Below are 21783 nucleotides of genomic sequence, written 5' to 3'. Positions count from 1 at the left end.
TTATGTAAAGCGAGTAGGTCAAATGTATTTTTCTTTCAGATTGTATTCAACCAAAGAAACCAAACAAACGGAAAAGTTTATATTATTACAGAGATCACAATATTAAAGTATTATAATACTGATTATAATTTTAGGTATTTATAATATATATGAACTTACAAAACCAATATACATTAATCGCCAATCTTTAACGAAAATTATGATTTGTTCTCAATTTAATAAGATCTTTAATATTGAATATAAATGTCTAAATCAACATCACTGTTATTTCGATTAATTGTGAAATATACTGCTCGAAGTGATCAGAGTACAAGAAGTATTTTACGCGAAACAAATAGAGCCATTTAGAATGACAGGAAAAGGAACAGGGTAAGAGTTATTCATGTTTCTCCATAGCGGAAGTTCTCCGTCTCGAAAAGAAAATACAACCCAGTTTCGACTTTTTCAAGGTTTCGAAGTCTCGCCAAGTTTTGTGTTCCATCTCGATGCGCGACTTAGAGTCGTTCGGCTTGCTAATGTTACCACGTGCTTTTAATTCTTCTGTACTGCCGCTTAAAACCATCTATCTTCCCTAATGTTCGTACCGAGCATTCAGCAAGAAAGCTAATAAATACTCGCATTGAAAATAGACGAGGAAACTCACGGATTAGTTCGTTTCGAGTTTAAAGGCTGATACGTTGATCGATTTCGATTGATTTTAATTAACGTGTCACTGTAATTGAAACGTCTTTTGTTACAATTCATTTATTCCCGTTGAACTGGTGTCAGGGTTGACACTTTATCCACTAGTGGCCTTCTAAAAGTCAACAACAGAAACCTTAAGAACTGTTTAGTAACATTATCAATGTCCATTTTTGAAAGAAAATATTCCCCAAAATAAACAATATACTTGAAGTATATTCTTTCGTTGAACTCGAGTAACTGATACTTTACCTGCCAGTAGTCTTCTAAAAAACAATAATGAAAAATTTCTTAAAATTTCTAAAAATAAGGATTTCTCAACTTTCTTGAAGAAAATATCCTTGTTAAACAATTAATACAATTATATTCTAAAACTATAACACGATTTTATTCAATATTCGCGACTTACTCCTTTAAGAAGAGTAACTACCCTTCAGGATGTACAAGCTACGCTACACCCCGTATAATGTAAATGTCTTTTTTCATCCATTAACTGCAGCTATAATATCTTGTTACACCGATCGTTAATTTTCTTCTGTGCCACAGCAATATATTTTCCTCGTTATTTATACCTCTAATGAGCTTTCACATGTATGGAATCCATTAATAATATTATTAGAATTTAAGAGGTTTGTGTAATCGAGGTTCGCCGGGGATCCACGATTATTGATCATCGGGGTAGCGTATAAAACGAATGTTAAAAATCAAAAGTGGCTTCATCTTGCGCGCGACCATGCCGGCTAAATTACGGGCGATGGAGTTGTTGCCGTTTAATGTCCCCGACGACGGAAGAAGGTTCTTAAAATCGTCTCGTCAACGGACGGGAAGAGCAGAAACGGGGTAACATTCGTTTAACCGCCGTTTTACGAGTGCGTCGTGACTACGAGAACGTCTTCGTTCAGTGACTCCGGCACGAAACTAAATCGCCCCCTTTCGTCCGCTCGATCGGGAATTATATTCACTTCATTTTTCTTCGATTAACCCCGTTACAATTCGATGGAACGATAAAGCAAATGATCCACAAATATCTACCTCTGTGCATTTTAAACTATTATTATTTATTGCGAATAGGATTTAATAAACGTTTAAGAAAATAATATTTAAAGTACAGTAAAATAATATTAATATTTAAGTTTGTTTAAGGTAATTAAATTGAAAAGTTTCTGTTATACGTGAATATGAATTAGATTCAATTTCAAGCATAAATTATATTATTATGTTTTAATACCTTATTTGGTCATTTCTTCAATTTTCTTAAAGTAAATTTTACTCCATTGCAATTGAATTCAATGATAAAATATTTTTTTTTTAATTTACAGCTGTTGTCACATATGTTACTTCGCTAGTTATCAGTTGACTATTACGTTTCGCTAGTGGTCATCTATCGGTATAGCAAAAAATTAAAGTTCTGCTGTGAAGTTTGAATAACACTTTCAATGTTTCTTTAGATGATTAAATATGCAAAATGTCGCACGGGTTCCGTACAAGCTCTGCCAATACATTCCGCATCTAAAAATAAGACTAAATCGTCATATATCGGAAAGTCCATAAAATTAGGCAAAATCGTAGGAAAATTTAGCCCATAATAAATTTCACATTACCCAGATACCAGAATATAAACATCAAAGAACCTAATCCATTCCTAACCCGAATTTCCATCGACAGAATTAGCTAACGTTTCAAAATACGAAGGCGAGCATTTCCTCCACGTTCTAGGTATTCTCTTATAATGAAATACATCTACCACATGTACCCTCGTTTTTAATAATTTGCTATCAAACTCTCCTCCAAAAACCGATTCCATATTCCGGCTTCATTCCTTAAACGACCACAAAGAAAACTAAACAAAAACCTTATTTCTTCTACTTAACGAGTTAACTGCGTTTGATGAGTATGCACGTTACCTTAACTATTCTTGGAATCATACTAATTCTTTCAATGATGAATTATTTATTTTTTTATATAAACATGTAATTCTTCTTTCTTTTGCTTTGGTTTTTGATTAAAATATACCCTAGGTGCAAGGTCCTGCGATTGATAAGTAAATACACACTTCATTTTTTTATTTCGTTGCGCACAAAACAAGAAATTTTTCAAACTAAATTCCACCGGTAGTAGGTTAATTCGTCAGTCTATTTTACACATTTATCATACAATTATTCCTCTTTCAATACTCTATGTAAATCGATAAACAAGAATTCCAATTACCATTATAAGACTGTTGAACAAAATTAATTTTAAAAATGGATTCAAAGGACATCTTCTCTAAGGATTAAAACAATACAACAAACAACCACGCAAAAATCTCTCAGCGTAAGCAAAAACTCCATTACCCCAACGCTGAGCTTAGGGGTCAAGCTATCCCGAAAAACAGGAAGGAGCCCAAAGGGTCGGAAAAACGCGGGGTGGATTGGGGGAGCGCGAAATCCCGCGAAGTTTGACACGTAAATTTATTCGAGCATAACCGATCTGGCAGACGTTCAAGACGGACGCTCCACCTACCCATAGGGTAGAGTCCACCGCTGTTTTACGATCAAAGTTCAGAACGACATTTGCACCGAGGCTCTTTCGTCCCGGTTCCGTGGCCGACGCCGTCGTCGCCTTTGTACTATTTCTTCCCTGTGGTGCCTTCCATTCCCCTTACCCTTCCTCAACCCCCCTCCGCCAACCCCCTTTGTCGGACATGCTTCGATGATTCTTGGGAGCCAACACGAAGCACCGTTTCCGTCTAGCTGCGAGCACAGAATTTCCATCTCGGTAATCCTGACCGGTTTTTCCCGTGACCCCGCTCCTCCTACAGGATCGACCTGAGCCGGGAACAGCCGTTCCTCTACTCCATGATCAGGACACTGGAATTTTTGCCGGACGCTGGGCCGAGGTACCAACACGGCTTAACACATTCATTACCAATACGTCTGGTTGGATACATGGTGATGGCGAAATGTTGAGTGGACTGATCGGTAAGCGCTTTTCATTTAACACTTCGCTAGGTCAGCTAGATTTGGGCGATGCGTTCTTCCGAATAAAAATTGAACATTCATTATTTTGATGGTATTATTGGATAAATCAAATTTCTTTTTCATTTATGAGATGCAAGAGGATTAACCCTTTGACCTACAATATCGTGTGAGACCCGCGATGGAAATTGGGAACGTAATTTAACAAAGCGAGGCGGTATTTAATTTTTGTAAATTTAAATAAAGTAATAATTTTCTACTATCAGTCATTAACCTTTGGAGTAAACATAAACACAGAATAAACTTCAAATTTTAGTCTCATCCTAATAAATTATTAACGATAAAGTAATTGCATTGATCATAGTTAAGAAATAAATCATAAGGCAAGGGATTAAAAGAGTAATGTTCCATTAAAGTCCATTCCATGAAAAAAATAATTTCCACTGTATGGTATATTGATGAGTGCTGATTTGGCAGAAAATGCAGTAATACGTTCATTGTCAATGTAACCAATCGATCTCATTGGAACTGATCCATACATGCTTTTTCTATGAAATTTTATTTCTAACTATAATGATTTATTATAATAGCACTCAGTGATTAGTGTTCAATGAAAGAGACTTTGGCGCAAGGTATACCTTTTATAATCTCATTGGGCAAAGAATGAAACATAGAACATCTGTAATGTCGATGATTTTTGTTGGTAGTATGAAAATATGTATTTTCCAATGCTATCGCGAGATACCGCTTCTCTTTCATAAACTCAGCATCGCGTTTGCATATTTTCCATCTGCAACTCGCAGTGAATTCGAATCTTTGTCAGCGCGAGATTGCGTAAAGTTCTCTCGGAAGTCATCAAGGTATTACGAAACGGTCCATCCAAGGGCCACCGCGAATTTCATTCAGTGGGTTTTACTGTTCTATAAAATGCGAGCGCGGAATTAGATAATGCAGAATATCGTGGACATTAGCGGTGCTCGCAGTGTTACGTTGCGCTTAATTTAACGGGCGAGGAAACATTATTCACTGGGTCGACGGTGTAAAATTCGCCACTGTCCCTGTTTCGCTCTCTATTAGGTATGCCATGGTTGCAATTACAATTGTTCCACAACTGAAAAAAGCTGGTTCGGTGCTGTTATAACGGAACGACCGGTCAGTCAACGATTTTCGGCGGTATCGTGTTCGCTGTGCATTAACGCATCTTCGCTGGAACGGATAATATTGCCTTTTACGAAGAATGATCCTTTATTGCGGTATCATTGAAATAACATAATACTGAACTTAGTTAACGATGATCCCATTTCTTTATTTTATAATAATTGTTTATAACTTTGTTTATCTAATAATTGTGAATTTAATGGCATTAAATTCAAGCCTGATATCATGCTTCCGTATTCAGAATTAAGTTGCTGATTTATCTACTTAAATGAAAACGTAATCAGTAAATAGTTTTCTATTTTTCTACTATTTAAGCTTTCAGTGTACAATTCACCTTCTCATCACAAAGGTATTTAATAGTTTGAAAAATTCTCATCTACAGATGATTAGAACTGTCCCCGATGAATCATAGACTGAATACAAATTTGTAGGTCGTTTCAAAAATAATGTCGTTTCTTATCTTACTTTGTATAATCAAAAGCTTCAGTATAATCAGCTTTGTATAATCAGAAACTTACAAAAAACCCGTCAGAATTGGGAAAAAACCATACACGACGATGGTTAATGCAAGAATAATTAAATAAACCGTCAGTATTAGTCTTTTACACAAAAAGATAGCATAAAAAAACATTACTTATGAGATGACCTAAATAGAACATGACCGGGAGAGATGGAACGACGAATCGGAACGTAAAAGAAATTATTGTCTCTGATGGTAATTTACGGGCGAGAGTCGCGCAAGATCGACCGCTTCTTCTGCTTTTCGTCGCCGATGCTCACGAAACTGTCCGCCAATGATTCGGGAATTTACGACAGCCAATTATCGACCTGCACTGACCTATTTACTCTCCGGCGAATCGTCGAACGTTCCTTAAACTTCTACTAATCTCGATACGATGCCCGTGAATGCTTACTCGATCTCTCTTGCCGAATCGTGAACCGGATAAGTTTACTGGTTCTGTGAACCTGGTCCACTAAAATCATCGGTTACATTGAAAATTAAATTTGCATTTGTGATTTATTTGGAAGTAAAAGAATGCTATTTTGTATAGCTATTAAATTAAGAATGTTCGTGTAAGGATTGCAAATACTGGACAGAGAGGATTTTGATATTTCATTGGGATTCATTTAGTTTATACTTTGGTTGGTGAGAGTACTAGGTATTTTTATGAAATATATATTGTGTTTGGAGATTAAATAATTTGTAGATTAGACAGTGAAAACTTGATATTGTATCAGCGTCTGTGATTTAGATACGATTTTATAAAATTAAATAACAGTTCTATTAATGTTCAGAATGTTTGTTTTATAGCATATTGGATGAGGCATTGACATCTGAATTAACAGTAAATTAGTAATATATTTATAATTTCAAAAAAGACTCAGGTGGTTAAAAGTCTTTGAGTTGAATCTTTAATCTCACATCATTGTGCCATAACTGTCAGTCAGATTAGCCAAAGAGTGTTCTCCTTGTATTTAACACTTCATTAAATTTCATCAAACCATCTATCGCCTGCTCTTTGTCATTCTTCAGACCATACACATATTCATTTATTATCTTGTATCATAATGTTATCGTCACGGTAAAGGTTTATTTCTGTCAAGTTCACGTTATATTGAACAGCTCTTGGCCATCGTGTCTGATCGTTACTTGTCCACTGATCGTAGCCTCAAGTCCACAAACGAAACGTAAAACGTGAAACACATTGCCAAGAAAATGGCTAAAATCAATTTTCTCAAAATCAAAATCTTCTTATTAAATAAGAGAAACTATCTCTGAATCAATTAATTTAATTAAATGCCTTCATTCTTCAGCAGATATTACAAGTTCCCAGGTTCCTTTATATTACAATGCTCAATGTTAGGCCATTGTCAGCTTCAAGGAACGCGTTTAAAGGTCTCCGGACGACCGCAGTCTTTTCAACCTATTACACAATGTCTTGTGCGCCGTACGTCGTTTGCGACAGTCATATTTCAATATTAAGGAGGCTTCGGGGATGATTTAAATAATTCCCAGAGAAGCTCGTCCCGTATGTATTCCAAAAGGTCGGAGTTCTTCAATTTATAGGAGGAACGCTCGGGAACGGCTTAGCGTCTTTCCGCCCTTCCCAGGTTTTAGTCCCGACCTTTTTCTCCCACATCGTATCTCCTTCTACGCTACATTTCTCTGTGTTCCATCCACTTGTAGTTCGTCTCTCAATCTCTTTACCGCTTCCGCGGCCCTGACGAATCAAACGGCGGACTGTAAAAATGGAGATTCATGCTCAACGACGGGGCACCCCATCGATAAGGGAAATCAAATCGTGATTCTTGCACCGCGGTGACGCGGCCAGCGACCCAAGCGAAAAAATACGAACGTGAATCGATCGATTTGGCTTTCAATTTTTTCGCGCTGCGGGAGGACTACTGGTCTTCTTGAAAAATATTCCCATCTTGCTGTACTTTACTAAATTGTGTTTGATGTAAACAAGTAGACATTTTTTGGGGCTAATTTTTCAAACACAGAATTGCGAAACAATTTCTTTACTCTATTAAAATAGAGGCTCTACTGATTTCATTGTATTAAAATCTGTTTGTATGTTACGTAAGATAACTTGCCACAAGTGTATAAAGATTTTAATTAAATAATTCACACAATAAAATAAAGTTGGAAAAAACTTTCTTCTCCCTCTGGAAGTAAAAAGCCATCATTTAACCCTGTTATAATTCTTATCTTCCTAACCTCGACTAAACTAGAAACTTCAATATACCAACTTATAACAATCGAAATATCAAAAACGCATCTTTTCTCCCCAATTCCAGAAACCATCAAAATCCCAATAAAACTGTCGAACCTCTCACCGACTTTCATCAAAGCAAAAACCGCATAAAATCCTCACCCTAATCAATCAACTGTACCCATTTCAAAATGTCCGCACCTCTACAAAATCACGATTCCATAAATAACAAAATACCCAAAGAAACCAAACTCATTCAACGAAATGTCGAAAATCCCAGAAGCTCCAGTACCCGTCGCAGAATCCGGAAACACGGTGCACGATGAATAGCAAAAGTATCCGAGCTATCAGCCCTTTCCTGCGGGGCGTGCTCGTTACGTGGTGGCGGGCTAACAGAAAGAATCGAGTATATTAAAAACTTGTCACGCGGATGGACAGTAAGAGCAGTCGCTCCCTCGCCGTTCCACAAACGGAAGTATGCCGGGTGATTGATGGTCGACCGATCGTCGGTGGAAGCTGAACGCGCGCGGCCCCAACGATAATTCACCGCGTCCGTCTCCGTCTCACTCGTCCGCGTGTCAGACCTTCCTTCCTCGTCCTTCTCCCTCTGATTCCCTCTCTCTCTCTTTCTCTCTGCCTCGCGCCCGCGACACGCGCCAGGAGTGTTAAAAATAGGGAACGGCGTAGATTAGACGGCCCCGGAGTTGTCAGACATCGGCGGCATCGGGTAACAAGAGGCAGCAAGAGAGCAAGATGAAAAGGCTTCCGTCGTCTTCCGCCTGTCTGAACCGTTCCTCTTTCCGTCGTCGTCGTTCCCCGTCATCTATGCCGCCATCTTTCGTCGCGGACCGTCCACCACCTGGACCGTTTCATTCTTCCAGAACTGGGACGCAGAACAACGTTTCAGAGTAATTAGCTCCTTGACCTGTTTGCATTTGCTGGTTGTGTGATCTGTCCTTTGTCATCACGATAGTGGATCTCGTGATGGACACTGTTATCGGAAATCGGAACATATGTGATTGAATTAGATGTGAAATTATCGCGTTATTTGTGTCCTGTTCAATATATGAAATTTTATTGACTTCACATGTGGTAATTGATATTTTTATATGAGGGATGGAGTAACTTCATTTATCCTTATGTTTACGCTACATGTCATTGTCAATTGACGCGAGAGGAAACTTCACTTAATTTTGTTGATTGCTTGTTACGCATGAATTTTTAAATATCGAGATATTCATATTGAAATATGTGACACTAGAATACTAATTTGACGTTGTAATCAGTTATAATTGATGCCGGTCATCGTTGACAGACGCGACGCTTAATGTGCTGAACTTCAAGATCTTCTTTTTCAACTTCTTACGCTGGAAACATGTACCATGCACAAGATATTTTTGTTCCAAAATAGCCAATGGCATTTTATAAACATCCATAATCTAGTTGCATTAGGTATACTAGGTTGTTTTGAAATGTATCACTCTATAGATAATTATTAACATATATAATTACTGTACATACTTTACGTAAGACTTTGTCAAATCTCTAAATTAAATTCCAACGCAAGAGGTTAAAAGAATATCAACAAAGAAACATAATAATTTAAATAGAATACAAATAAAAAGCATTCATTTCATATATTGCGTCCATACTGTACCAATATTTACTATAAAGTATGTTTCACATAAATTTGCCAACAATTGACAGTTATTTGAATTCAAACCTATTCCCCGACGGAATTCCCAAAAACTAAGGTCTAAATCGACCCAGCACGGTGCTCGGAGGATTAAGCGACCCGTTGCCCACCGTCATTCATCACGAACGTTCTCGCTGGAGAGAGGTATCTTTTCTATTTGAAAAAGTGCGAGAGAAAAATGCGGGGGAAAGCGGACACCTGAGCGCGGGAGACGGTGTTCCGCGCGAGTCTCTCCAGGTGCGGAGATGCCGCGCAGCCGGAATGAAAATCCGGGACTGAATAATTCGCAGCTGTCGCCGCGCGGAAGAGAAATGGAATACCGAGTAACCGGGAACGAAATTCACGGTCGAAGGTGAGCGTAATTCTTCTGTGGGAGACGATAAAATACGAAAGAGGATCGATGCCGCGGGGGGAGAGATAATGGGAGTAGATTTTTGATGGATCGGGTGAGGAATCTTTAATAACAGACGAGTAGTTTCGGATTGGATGGTTCTATAAATATTTATATTTCAAGAATTCTGAATGCATACAAATTTATAGAAGTAAAGGAAATTGTGATACTAGTAGAATTTCATTTTCATATAATATTTTCAATTTAATGAAATTGTTATTATGAAAAACGAAAGTTTACTTTAGGTATTTTTAACAATTTCGATCCGCAATAATATAAATTATTATAATACATCATATTCTAATGGTTACACTACTTATTTCCTAAAAAAAGCGAACCAATTACTTTGCCACGAAAGTTCTCTCGACTACTATATATTGTATCGAAAACTTTCATTCCATGAATGAAACTACACGAATCCGAGGCTAAACAGTTACAGCTTGAAAATCTATCTATACGTGTGACGCAATCACAGCCGAGGCTGACTAATGCATAACATTTCTACTGTCTGTTTCTTGCCAGTCAGTCTTATTTCAATCGCCACTGTTCGTTTGCGTACGTAGCCGAATGGTTCGCGGGGTAATTCGAGAGTCATTTCCAAACAATTTTTCTAAAAACATATCAACTGTGAAGTTCATAAAAATTCTCCGTTAAACTACCCACATCCGATAACCAAAGGCCTCCAACGAACGCGTATTGAGTCGTGAATCTGCTGTTTTTCTAGTAATTCCAGAAAACGCACAGTACACTATTAATAGATTATAATATCATATGATTCACAAGAATCGACAATAGTACATGGTTAACATTGTTTAATGTTTGCAAACTGACCAGTAAGTGTTTAAAGAGTGTTGTGTAACAATTACTCTGCAAACATTTATGGAAAAGCATAGCTCTTTTAAATAATGTACTGTAAATAAAACGTTATAGTAAATCTTTACTGAAGAATTCACTTTATTATATTTTGGATAGTGTATACTGTAAGTATACGAAGTTATTCAATTTAATTATGAACAATAGAATAACTTTCGCAACTTCCAAAGTGCTTAAAATTACTAAAAAATTTCAAACCTTTTCAAATAACCTTCACCTTCACCTTAACCCAGCGGTTTCCAACCTTTATGCTACTATGCCTCCCTGAAAAAAATTTTTTTCCGCGCTTTCGTATTTTTTAATAGATATAATAATATAGACACACTTTAAATAATAATAACTATAATTAATTTTTTATCAACAATTTTAGCGCCTCCCCTGGTAATAATCCGCGCCTCCCAGGTTAGAAACTGCTGGCTTAACCGCAAACGCAAGCAACTTTCGAAAACACCAATTTCAAATATTCAAACCCAATAAAAACCCTTTAATAACAAAATATAATCCTATGCCAATACAAAAAAATGACAATAACAAAAGTTTAGTAATAAATGCAACATTATCTATCGTATGGAAACAAAGTTTATACTAACGCACAAAATCAAACGAAATACATAACCCTATAATAGTAAAAAAAAGAAGATCACGATAATAAAAATTCATTGATAGATTCAACATCTTCTATCGTGTACAAACAAACAAAATTTACACTAACACAAAAAATCAAACGGAGCATATGATTATAAAATAACTAATAAAAGATTACAATAACGAAAGTTCAGTAACCGGATAAGTATCATCTATCGCGTACAAACAATCTCGCAAAAAAAGCCGGACGCCGTGAAAAGTCTGGCGGATAAAAGGGAGGAACGCACGAACAATGAGTGACGAAAGACGAGAATGAACTTACGAGGAACATTTTCGAAGCGACGCGACGCAACGAGACGCGACGCGATGCAGCAACCGAGACACGTGTATTGTCATGCTAATAGCGTGTGTATAGAGTCATCGATCATCACTGGCTCGCCCCCAGCACCGCCTCCGCATCTCACATTTCTCCTCCTCCTGTTGCCCTCCCCCAACCCCCCTACCCGGTCCTCTTTTTTCCCTTCATTGTCCTTTCAAAGATTTTCCTAACTGGTCCTTTGTCCGGGTATTTTGCCGGCGGTGTTTCCTTAATAACGTAACCCGACACATAAATGGCCGAGCGGCCTTTAAGCACCACGTAATCACGCAGTCGTTTCAGTAACCTTCCTACCACCGTACAATCCTGTCCATAATGCACCACGTCGACCTGGGAGCATTACTCTCCAGAGTAGAATTTAGTAGTGGACGCGGACCTGAGAGACACTGCCTGATATCTTATGCTACGCGACGACCGGGGAGTGTTATTTTGCAGAGTTGCTCACAAATATATTATTTACCACTACACACGGTACTGGGTGGTACCTTCTGACAGCTTATTCTACTTCTTTGTAATATACAAGAATAATGGTGGATTCTTTGAGTAGAAGTTTTTGCTACTTTTTGACAAATTGTTTGACGAAGTTTTAGTTTGAAAGAGAAAGATTAGGGAATTTATGTTTGGTAGATGATGGAATTCGAAATATCTATTTGATAGCTTACTATATTATATTGTGGGAGAATAGTATTTCTTCTTTTGAGTAGCAATATACTCGATAAAATATTTCATGTACTTTTCTATTAAAGAAACGTTTGTGAGGATTTATTTTTTGGCAGCTAAAGTCGTTGAAAGTATTTATTTGGTGGTTTATACTACTCACTTCTACTTTGAAAATATAATCTACTCAATATGTATTAAAATCTATATTTTACTAACTAATGCCAGAAGCTTCTATTCTAAAAGAAGAAAATTAGTAAGTGACTATTTAATGATACAATATTTCGTATGTTACGTGATTTTATTTTAAAAGTTTGAAGCATCATTTATATATTCTGCTATTTATATTTAATGCATTGAACATATTGTAAATGGTTTTTGGAATATATTTCATATTCGACTAACCTATTAAACTTATGAGTAAGAGTGTACGTGGCGTGGTCCTCGTACAGACGAGCGTGGGTAGTTATGTTGAAGCTACTTCTAGAGAAACGGCAAATAAGCCGGGAAAGAGGAGAATTCAGAACAGATTGTATTTTGAATTAGGAATGGGTTAATTTATAAAAACTGAATACGTGGAATAACTGATTGGACACTATTTGATTCCACAATAATGATCGCAATTTGAATAACTTTTTCTTTGCAAATCCTTCAATCAGAAATTTCATTTCAAATGATTTGAACCAAATTTTTAAATTTCAAATTACTCTTAAACAACTGAAAATTATATTCATATTCATTTACTTCTTCATCGACACAGAAGTAAGATACCAGAAAAATTAACTGTTATATTATATAACTTCCTTGACACTATACAACTTCAGTTCGAAAATTTGCAAATATTAATCCAAAATATGATTCCTTTCTGTTAGGACAGTTTCCCTCTATGATCTAGTGATCCATTTTTCAAATCCACTTTTTGGATTAGTATTTAAAAATTGATATTAAATACTACAGCTTTCTTTTTAGTCACCCTAATACTTCTCTAAACAACAAAAAGTTTACAAGCAATTTAAGATAGTAGAATAAAACTCACCCGGTATAAACAGAAATAAGGGGAAGAGGGACGTATCATGCTAGGAAGAAGTGACAAATTGGGAGTCGAGGAAAGTTGTTGCAGAGAATACAAGCCCAATTAAAGCCTACTGGCCACGGATCTCTGGAATTTCGTGTTTGCTTTCGCGCGTGTCAACCACACCGTGGCCGGACGGCCGGAAACGCGTGTCACACTACGCAGAAATTTCATTAGGCGGCACGGTGACGTAAACTTCGGAATTTTTGCTAATAATTGCCAGACGCAAAATGTTCTACAAAGTCCTCAAATTCCGCTCGCCCCCGGGGGTGCAATAGAGCCACGTAATTAAATAACGAAATTTTCCGCGTACCGTCCGCTTTATTACGAAATTCCGTCAATAATTATCCGCTGATCGAATCAACGATGTTCCCGTCTTCCGTGAATCAAATTGATCAAATTAATTCGCGGCACGCGGCCGACACCGAAATGCAACAAAAAAGAGGAAGAAGAAAAATGGACGAAGCGAACTGAGAGAAAAAAGAAACGCTTGATTAAGATGCTGGGCTCGATGTTAATTTTTCTATGCGATACGCGTCCGTCGTTGATCTGTCACTAATTAGATTAAATACTGCACGCGTAGTATTCTTTTCTTTACGCTGAAAATAATTCATGAATTAAGTTCAATCGACATTCTATTTATTTCTAGTTAACGCGATGAAGAAATTCTGTTTGAACTTGAATATTTTTGATAAGAATAATCCTCGTGGAAAAATTTGTGTTTGGAAAAATGAAATTTTACCGCAAGTACATTCGACATATACGAAATATTTATAAAATATTCCATGTTAAGAAACTAAAAGTGAAACGTAAACAATATACTTCAAAAGTTACAGGTACAAATTATAGGACTGCTCTCAATTCCCGCGAACACACTGCATATTATTCGACAGTATCTTCCTTACTTCATTATTCACTACATTGATCTTCTGTTCACCATTCAAGTCCAAGTTATATATTTGCACACTGCGTTAGTATGAAGTGAACGTAAACATATGACTCAGTTGAGTACCTAAGCACTTGATTCACATTTATAACTGAAGAATACGTAATCAGTGTCTGTATGTGTTCATAATTCTAACCTCCACTATCCCGTCTAAAATGAATTCCATTGTCCCAATAAATATCTGCAGCACATTTCCTTCTTCTTCTTCTTATTTATTTGAATCTGTTACTATTGCCTTAATCCGTTACGCAGTGTAATTCTCTCGACGCCGATGATTTTCAATAAAAGTCATTTCCGTCCCAGACACGTCAATGAAAAAACCAAAAAAATGATTTCTTTCATCCATCACTTAAGTAATAATAAAAAGTTCATTCAATAATATCTCCCCAATGTAAAAAATAGTACTAACAGTAAAAACGTAACCTCCAATTAAAAATAAATATCAATATGTTCAGCATTCAAACGATGCAACAAACACTTCGACCGAACTCCATTTCTCTATTTTTAATCTTTTTACGTCGCACGATCCGTTCAAATATTAAACGATCAACTTCCAGTAAACTGGACCATTACCTTAATCTGTTGCGAGGTATAATTCTCCGGCCGCCAATAATTCTCGCCAAGGGTCGTTCCCGTCGCTGACACGTCAATCGTAGAAGATCAAAAAAATGACGCCCAGTGGGTCCTCCGACGAGAATATTGCTGGCGTTCACGATCGTTTCATGGAAAGCTCAACTTGTCGGACGGACGATCGTAAACGTCCGCACCAGCGGGGACACACGGGCTACCATGACGCAGAGGCCGCGCGCGCGTCATTCGTCGGGAACGACGAAATGATTCTACACCTGCTCGCTCTATAATTCGGAGACATTCGTTTACATTCCGAACGGTCTACGAGAGCAATATTTTTACGGAGTCTATGACATGAGGATAGGCCAGCCCTCATCCCTGGCATGGCACGGGTCGTCGTGTGTCTATAAATCTATTAATACTACAACAGAACTTCGTTAATTGAGTGTAATGGAAGATGCGGTCTGTCGCGCGTACCACGCGTCCATTATTTCGTAAAATAGGTGATGACTTCACACGGCAATCATCAGACTTTCAACGCGTTCGGCTACTTTAATCGTACGAAATTTAAGGGAGGAATAAAATAGTAGGAACATGTCGTTTATCTTGCCCGAAACGTGCCGGAGATGTTATTTAGTGTTCATTGTGTTTTCAAGAGTTGTTTTAGTTCACTTAAGACGCCATTTCTCATAAAACATTCTTTTTCCTTGTTTTGTTGATGTTTCTTGTTATATTCGATGGGCGATGCGCGGGGAATTAACTACTTTGAAACTGGGGACACAGGCTGAAGAATTGTAAAATGTTATTGAAATAAAACGTTTATTGCTTTCATAGTCCAATACAGAAACGTTTATAACGTGGTGATTAAATAAATGTTTCAATTTTTCAAATTTTATTCCTAAAAATAAAAATACTTAATCTCTAAAATGTTTTACATTTTACAAACGTCGACAGAAAAATTATCTAAATCTTGGAACCATTTTGCAGTCATTGCAAAAAACACTGACGATAAGAATCCTCGTGCGTAGCAGTCGCAGCAGAGAAAAGAAAGAAAAAGTTATGAAAAATGAAAGCCAGATTGTCACGAATGAAAAATCCGTGGAGCATTTGGAATTTTCAACTTTCGTAAAAAAATGTTCTTTTAGTGAGGCACGTGGACACGAATAATGCTATACGTTACAGAAACGAAAATGTAATGAAACGATATCAAAATATATAAGTAATATAAAGAAATGACAAAATATTTATTATTCTATTATTATATTATTATTATTAGTCATTACTTTAATACTTACAATTAGTTTATTAATAAACGGAATATTTATTCTTTAATAATTCTATTTTATAGAAAAAGTTACTGTTAGAACCAAAAAAAATTGTTCCCCAACAAAAATATTAGTTCCCTAAATAACTACATAACAACGCAACCTAAGAACAGTGATACTAAATCATTAATATACCGCAGATCTAAAAGTTCAACTTTTTAAGAATATAATTAGAAAAAATGGCATTATCGTGATAAACAGTTTCTCCTAAAAAATCACTATTTCATATACATTCTCTTATCACGTGGATTTCGTGAAATCTTGCACTTTCTAATTTGATTCATAACTAATCGCTAATAACTATAATCATCTGTATGTGTCGAATAAGAACAAGCAATATTATACAAAATGCTTAAAATTCTCGTGGCAGCGAACGTGTTAACGGATGAAAACATGGAAAATAAAGTCCGGGATTATCGCGTGGACGGGATCGATCGGAACGATCGCGCCGCGTTTAACGCCGAGCGTAAATTCACGAAACGCGAAGGGGGCGGCCCGCGGCCGGGGGCGAAACTTGAACGAGGTCAAGAAGAAGTAGTAACGTTGCCGGCGCTTGCCACGTATCCTCGTGATAACTGCGCGATAGAATGTTCTCTTAAATTTCCCAGGTGGATCCCCCGGTCCGTGCTCGCTTTCGCGACGTCTTTATACGGTGCCCGACGAATACCGGCGCGCCTTGTGCCGGCCCATTCAACCATTCCGCGAGAAGCTACGTCCTTCGAGAATAAGCGAATATCGAGGATGTCGCTGCGAAAGTGGCTGCTTCCTCCGGCCTGGACTGTCATTTTTCATACGCGCGCTACTCGCGGCTGGATTTTTCGTGACCGGGAAAAAGTTTCCTGAGCGAGGGGCGCGGCAGACGCGGATTATCCAAGGGCGAAGAGCTTTCTTCTTCCTTTCGTTTTTCCCCAAGTTTAACACTGGAACTACAGTACCCGTCAAAATGACGGGTTTTCGTTTTCTTATTTTAGAATGATTGATAGTTTAAAGGTATTCAATATCCGAAATGATTTTTAAAATAAATAGGTTCATTTAAATATTATAAGGAATATCTGAAGAAATCGTAGAGGAATGTATTGTTAATTACATGTTAATTACATATCAATCCCAATAAATGCTCGATAGTACTAGTGTTAATCTTGTCAGTTTCTTTGAAAATGGAAATGTCTGGAGTCACCTATTGAAACGGTTTTCTATATCGATAATCGATTTGAGGACTTTGATTGAGTATTTTATCGCATCATTTTTGAAAAAGTGAACATATTTTATAGGTTATTTTATAATTAAAGGAAAGAACAGTAGATTTTATATTTTTTAACATGAAAGTATACAATTTGTTGTAGACCGAGTTTAGTTTCGATTTGCTATAATTCACCACACGCAACGTCGATTCTCCCGATTATACAATTGATTAGTACAACTTTATGCTAGCTCAAACTTAAAAGACTTCTTTGTACTCAAATTGAAAAGTCAATTGCAACCAGAACATACCACCCCATGCAGTCTACCACTATCCAGAAGACGGTATACCAAAACAAACATATCGAAATAACACTAGAAACCTGAACACAACCCAAAAGAATCGACCCGCGCAGCTTGCCAATTTCTAAAACCCGAAACATCAAAACAAAACCACATTGCCTGAAACACGCGGAACAAAACCCAGAAACCGGAAAAAGATGTCACGGATCAGTGTAACCCATCAACGAATCCATGGCCAAAAAAAAACAAAACGAAAAAAATCGGGCATCGGTCTGACCGCACGATTAATCGCTGCCCCGGAAACCAGAAATCCCTATCAACAATCGGACGACCTCACGCATCGCCAATCAATCCCGCGCCGCCGCCACGATCGAACGAAACGCGAGTCTAAAAAGCATTCCGAACACGCAACGTGCATCATCGATCGGCGGCACGCAAACCGTCTCTTCGTTTTTGTCCCGTTTCGTTTATTAGTTTCTTCGAGAAAGCGAAAAACGAAGAAGAAGTGAAACAAAACGAGAGGAAAAGGAAGGGAAAGAAGGGACACGGAAAGAGGACAAGACAGAGAGAAACACGAGTCCGGATCGCAGTTTGCGGCCGGTTAACGCCGGCAAAAAGCACGCAGCGACACACACTCAGCGCAAGAGAAAAGCGACCAACGAAAAACGAAGGGAACAACGAGCAAGAAGAAGAAAAATAATGAAGCGTGTCGAGTACGCCACTGGTGCGGGCAAGCGAGGAGGGAGGGGAAAGGGATGGTCGGTGGTGACTCCCGGTGGTATTTATATAGAGGCTGGATTGTCGCCAAAATGCTAGAACCGAGCGTATCTATCGTCAAAAACACGGCGCGCACCTCTTCCACATCTCGCTCTCTTTTCAACTTCTCTCAATCGTTCTCGCGCGGTCCCTTATCCGCCGTGTTCCTCGCCACCACCCTCTCGCCCTTCCTCCGAAGAGAGGGTGTTCGACGAGCCAAGAGCGCTCAACACCATCCTCGCGCATAGAATACGAGTATGATACGGCGTGCTAAGAATCGTAGTGGTGCAAATAAAAACTCCCAGGGACGAGATGATTTTTTATATTCGACACTGATGGTTTTTATTTTTCCTTAATTCGGTTCTTAATGGAAGATGGTACCTTTCATAATTGAATCAGAATATCGTATAATTAGAGAATATTTTTTAAGTTTCCAGTAAGTAAGTGAAGTTTAATTCTTTGATTTTTAAAAACGGAGGAATGGAAAATTTCGGGAATGAGAAAGATACATGACAATGATTAAAATACAACTTTTACTTGATTGAGAGTTGCTAGGTGTAAGTGATTAGGACTTGCTGCGAGTATATTAATTTCAGTTGTAAATTAGTGGGAATTGAAGTACAAAGTACAAAGTACAAAATGTTGATTGTGCAAATATTAAGTTATACTGTCACCAATATCATTTCCCGTCTTATTTTGTAAAATATTTTTAAATGCCATTTCAAAAGTGGTATCCAAATATTAATTTAGAAATAGCAGAAGATCATACACGACCATGGCCAATATGTCAACAATTAAAAAAAACATGAGTACTAATCTTTTGCACCTCAAGTTAGCACAAAAATAGAACATTAGTTATATTATGACTTAACATATGAGTCAGGTAGCAAACATATTATTAGGTCGTGTAATATGAAATATCGGATCTTCCTTACTCATAAATGTTTGTACTCTTCTTGTCGTTATTCCTTTGTTTTTCATATAACCTCTTAAACAGTTTCATTGTCGATTATTAGAATAACTTTTTGCAAAACAGTTTTTCCAAATTGTGCATAAAACCTATTTCTTGCATCGTTTTATTAAAACATGGATGCCGCCACATTCTTGTAATTTTTTAACATGAATTCACAGTTAGAAATAATCCTGAGAAAACCGTTCAAAATATAAACGAAGCATTTGGAGACAATACTGTGAAGGAAAGAACAGTGCAACGTTGATCTGCGAAATTTCGTTTCAGTGATGTTTCTTTGCAAAATGAGCTACGTGGTACACTCGAAACAGTAGTTTATAACGACATCCTTAGAATCTATTAATTCTAAACATTCAGAATTTTTTAAAAAAGGAATATATTAATTAAAAACACGTTGGCAGAAGTAGTGTGTATGTATATTTTTATGAAATAAATGACTTTTAGAATATTAAATAAAGTTTCATTTTCCCCGCAAAATACGACGTTTCAGATTACGCGTCCTAATAATTTGGAACAATATAACATATGTACATTGGAATGAGCGAATACTTCCATGAAATTGTATGTTTGAATACATTTTCCCTAACTCCGAGAACACTCCAAAATGTTTTATTTGCGAACCACTTCATGCATCGCCCAAGGAATACCTCTTTCATTCGCGGTGAAATTAAAGCCTTTACGGGTGTCGGTGACGTGCGACAGGTCATCGCACATCTCTTAATGCCGTCGCTGACATACGGCACGAGCATTCCATCCATCTTTTTCTCTTTTTCGGTCCGTTTGTCTGTTGGTCTCCGTCTATTTCTTTAGTTCCACGTGTGATACTTTGTACCTACAAGTTATCCCGTCATAGAAGGGGAACGTAATTCACCAATTAGAATCCACGCTCGAAAGTGTTCCGCGTTTAATGTCTTGTCAAAGCTGGAGGGGGTCGGCCGGTGTTTGGTTCTAGATTACTTTTCTCTTTGTACACCGGCTACGCGTACTATTTCCTTTGACCATTAATGCGCAAGATGGATTCACCGCACAGTGCTTAATCGCCTTGAATGATTTTGCGGATGCGAGTCGTTTTAGTAACGCCGGTTATTTCGGTCGTGACGATAATTGCGATCTTATTGCGCAACGACCGCGCACGGCCGAGGGATGCGTCCATCAACTTTCAAGCGGTCGTAGGTTTTGTATCCCGTTGATGTGGGACAGTGATTTTTAATTGTTCACCGGCAATTTCACGCAGAAGCTATCTCCCGTCACTGATTATTATTCCGTAATTAAATATCAAAGAGAAACAATCGAAATAAATTTTAATTTACTCCATTTGTATATAATGAATTGAAATGAACCTTTGGACATATTTTGTATATAACTGAATATTTTGCTTTCGCAATATTCTGTATTGCCCTGCGTTTCACAAATTAAAATGGCTAATGAAAATGCAAACACGAGTTAGCTCGTGACCGATCAACGTGTGGACATGAAAACGCGAGTTAACTCGTGACCGGTCGACAATATGTTAAGTGTTCTTTGGTATACTATATATAAGTAGAGCGTGGATTTTTATGTGAATGGAAATTTTCGAGGATTAATTAATGGGAGAATTAGACACTCGGTTTATATTGTAGGTTTCTTTATAATAATTTTAATATAAAGACTGAATTCAATGTTGTTAACCCTGTAACTACGGGCGAGTTTTTGATTTTTCGATATGAAATCATGGACTAGTTTCATTTGTTATGCAGATGCATCTTACGAATGAGAAGCGGGAATATTTTACAAAATATTTAGAACGTGAATTCCACGTTGCCCTTAGTTGGAGGGTTAACACTAAAACTACGTAACACACAAAATGACAGATTTCGGTTTCTTTGTTTCGCAATTATTAATACCTTAAAAGCATATTCGAAATGATTACGGAAATAAATAGTTTCGCTTAAATACTATAATGAATGTCTGAAGAAATTGAAAGTAATCTGTTGTTACAATTTTTATATGGATTACATATCATTCATATTAAATGTTCCGTAGTTCTAGTGTTAATACTGTTTATTTTCTTCTATTTTGTACATTTGCGAAGAATATAAAGTGCGTAGTCATATTTACTTTGATTACAAAGAATTGTTGAAATATGTCGCTCAGAAACCAATACGATTAAGACCAGAAAACAAAAATTGAGAATATTAATGTTTTGGCTCCTGAAATTATTATACAAAATATTCAGAAGCTGTAAAAAAAGAGCTTACTGACCTAGACAAAACAAAAAAAAAAGTACATCCTCTAATCATTAAAAAGAATATTATCTATTTCATTAAAATTTACAAAAATCAGAAAATATAAAAACATGGACTTAATCGCATTTATGTTAAAATTTATTCAAATATTTTACTATTTGAGTCGCTCAGAAACGAATGGGATTAACATAAATTACAATTGCATGGAAGTTATAATTTAGTAGTTAGTACAAACTGAAAGATAATAATGTATACTCAAAACAGTGTATGGTATGTTAAATGAAAATTATACAAGGAACAACCATAATTCATTATTCATTAGTAAGAATTATTTCGATATTTTAAA

The 21783-nt window shown here is 37.0% G+C and overlaps 1 protein-coding gene across 10 annotated transcripts in view; it reads right to left on the bottom strand.

Moving 5' to 3' along the window:
• LOC116426634 (uncharacterized) overlaps positions 1 to 21783 on the bottom strand; it is a 651129-nt gene that overhangs the window by 372438 nt on the left and 256908 nt on the right. Inside the window, exon 1 of one of the 10 annotated variants that reach the window (XM_076369926.1) lies at positions 14683 to 14923. The exons of the other annotated variants lie outside the window; for them this stretch is intronic. The gene's annotated coding sequence lies outside the window, so the exon portion shown is untranslated. Of the gene's footprint in view, positions 1 to 14682; positions 14924 to 21783 lie in introns of those variants that run through there. 10 annotated transcript variants of the gene reach the window in all.

This window comes from Nomia melanderi, chromosome 8 (assembly GCF_051020985.1).
Source record: "Nomia melanderi isolate GNS246 chromosome 8, iyNomMela1, whole genome shotgun sequence".
Lineage (NCBI taxonomy): Eukaryota > Metazoa > Arthropoda > Insecta > Hymenoptera > Halictidae > Nomia > Nomia melanderi.
The sequence above is the reverse complement of the archived record's forward strand: the minus strand, read 5'-3'. Positions and strand labels throughout refer to the sequence as shown.